Consider the following 2,850-nt stretch of genomic DNA (forward strand, 5'->3'; position numbering starts at 1 on the left):
ACACCGTTTCCACTCCACTGCTGCTTAAGTGACTGGAAATATGCAAATAAGCCTCATCACCTATTGGCTATAAAATCATAAGTTGGGGGGAGGACTCTAAATTCACTTCCAAATATTTGAGCAAACTGTAGCTAGGCTCGGCGGTGCCAGCAAGAAGAAGGGGAAAGGGCAAGAGGGAAAGCTTGCTTGTGATTTAAGTTCCTTTGCTTACCCTTGAGGAACCCGCTCCCCAGGGACCCCTGTAGAGACACGGAGGAGGGGTTTACACTGATTTACGTTAAGTATTCAAGGATCAGTTTTTTCTTAAAAGATAGCTGCCCAACACTTTGATCCCTTCCCCCCTTTTGATGGATCGTCTTTATTAAAATTCGGAGTTTCTTTCCACCGTACCCTCTGCCCCCTTACCCCGCACTACAGGGACCTTGTGACGTACACTGCTCGGCGCCTGCTGCTTTCACAGTCTGGTTTTTTAACGTTGGCAATACGGGTTTCCTTCTGTGGTAGAACAGGCCCACTTGCGTTAACTAGTTTCTAATTTTTGCCTTATGAAAATTGTACTCGATTTTCTAATTCAGCAAGAAACGCAAGAGTAACATCTTCAGAGGCAGAAGGTCATGGTCAAATATTGTAAGCTATACTGTATTCTCAGCGGAAGAAGGCATTCCAAAAGACATGCATTGCACCATTCCAAACCTACCTAAAGACAGGAAATACATTAGTGATGGCCCAGGGTCAAGGGATAGGGAGCGCTGGGGGAGGGGAGGGGGGTGACAGAAATAGTCTGAATTCCATTATGATTACCACAGTACAGCTTTTTAGATGCATTGATATCAAGTTGTACTCAGCACAGGTGAACACTGAGCTTTTGCAAAGTGCATTAGGACATGTATGTAGAATGAGAAGATAAAATCACATCGTACACTATGTCTGTCTTCCCCAAAACTTGGAATACGTGTATCTTTTTAAATGAAAAGGATGCTGACTAGAAAGAAAACAAACATTGAACTTCCCACCTTAATGATGAGAAGCCACTTCAAAAAGTCAGAACCTCCAACAGGCTTCCTTTATTGATCTCGACTCTCTGTAACACACACACACACACACACACACACACACACACACACACCTTAAGTCTTAATAGAAGCCCACTTTTCAAGTTTTCCCAAAACAATAAAATAAAAGCTAAACATGCAGTAGATGAGCTTTGTCCCCATTTCTCAGTATCGTCTTGCATTGCAATCCTCAAACAGTGTATCGTCCACAGCCATTACCAGCTCCAAAGCTTCCAGGGAATCTTGAAAGTTGACAAGAGCAAAACCCCACCGAACAGCTTTGGAAATGGCAGAAGATATGCCAGGGCGCATAACTAGAATGTGGCCAACCTCCAAGAGAAATATATAAGAAGCTCTGGTTTTAAAACGTGGCATTGGAGTAAAAGACATAGAAGTGCAGAAACACCTACCGCTTTATTTAGAATACCCACACACCCCAGCTTCAAATAATGAATGTGATTTGATAGGACTCCAAACCGAACTCCCGTCTGCTGTAACTTTCAGAGAACTGTAAGATTTTATAAGATTAATAAAGGGTTGTCTAATGCTTATAATGTATTTCCAAAATGATCTCTCTGGCTAACCAACCACAAAAAGCACTCAAGAGTTGGATATTGCATATATATATATATATATATGAATATTATATATAGTTGAATATTACATATATGGGCATTATGTATATGTATATATATAGTTGTTGACAGATGTATATAGTTATAGATACACACACACACACACATACACACACATATAGTTGTTGATAAGTGTGAACCTGGTTTATACTGGCCTGTATTGTCACTTTGTCTAACCCAGCACAGGAATTTCCAGGAAGAACTAACACAGAATTCAGCCTGGTAGAAGAAAGCAGACAGCCTGGCTCCTCTCCAGGGGACAAGTGGTGGGTAGGTGGGTGTGGCGGCCACATTCCGTCATGATTGGTTGTGCTGGCCTTGGTCAGGTGCCCCAGTTTTCCCTGCAGAGGCTCACATGAGCTCTGGGACAGGATCCTGTGTGCATTCATTAAGTCTGATGCCCAAACCGCCACAAGGTTATTTGGCCATGCACAGCTTGAGGCTTGGCTTTTTCTAAAATTGACTTTTGCTTTGTCATAGACTAAAAAAGGTGTCTAAAGTTGAGCGTTTTAAAATGTTAACAAAGTAATATCTGTAGGGTAGGGCACTTCGGCATCTGCTACAGTCAAAAGTGATGTGAGTAAAAACCAAAACCACCTATGTACAGCTGACAAGACATTGAAGTTCCAGATTCCAAGAGCCACTGTCTGTCTATCTGGCTGTCTGTCTGTCATGGTTTTGACTGATGGCTTGCTATTTGAACACTGGGAAATTTTCATCCTCTTACGCATTTAATGATTTTAGTTGTAACAGAGCTGAATAATTTTCCCATACTACAGAGGGGAGAAAATGAAACTCCCCGAAGATTAAATAACAATATCCTGAGGTCACAGACTCCCTCTACTGTGGCAGTCTCAGGAGATAAAGGTAATGTGTTTGCTATGTTGAATTTTAATATTTTAATTGCAAACCATCAAGGGAAGCACACTTCTTGTACATGAATACTTTAGGTCGGGTTTTATTCTGTGTCTTCCCTGTTAAAACTGAAATGTGATGTAAAGTCTAAAAAGGTTAGAAGAACATCAGCGCTGAGCTGGAGCTGATGGCGCACCATGCACTTCATACGGGGAAAGCAGCGCTAATAGAGAAAATGTAAAAGTACAAACAACTCATAAATGTGACAATATTTTAAGGCCGGAGTGTTGACCTAGTGCTTACGAGCA

The sequence above is a fragment of the Microtus oregoni genome, unplaced genomic scaffold (assembly GCF_018167655.1).
Source record: "Microtus oregoni isolate MIOR12 unplaced genomic scaffold, Mior012 000025F_ref0000491, whole genome shotgun sequence".
Classification (NCBI taxonomy): domain Eukaryota; kingdom Metazoa; phylum Chordata; class Mammalia; order Rodentia; family Cricetidae; genus Microtus; species Microtus oregoni.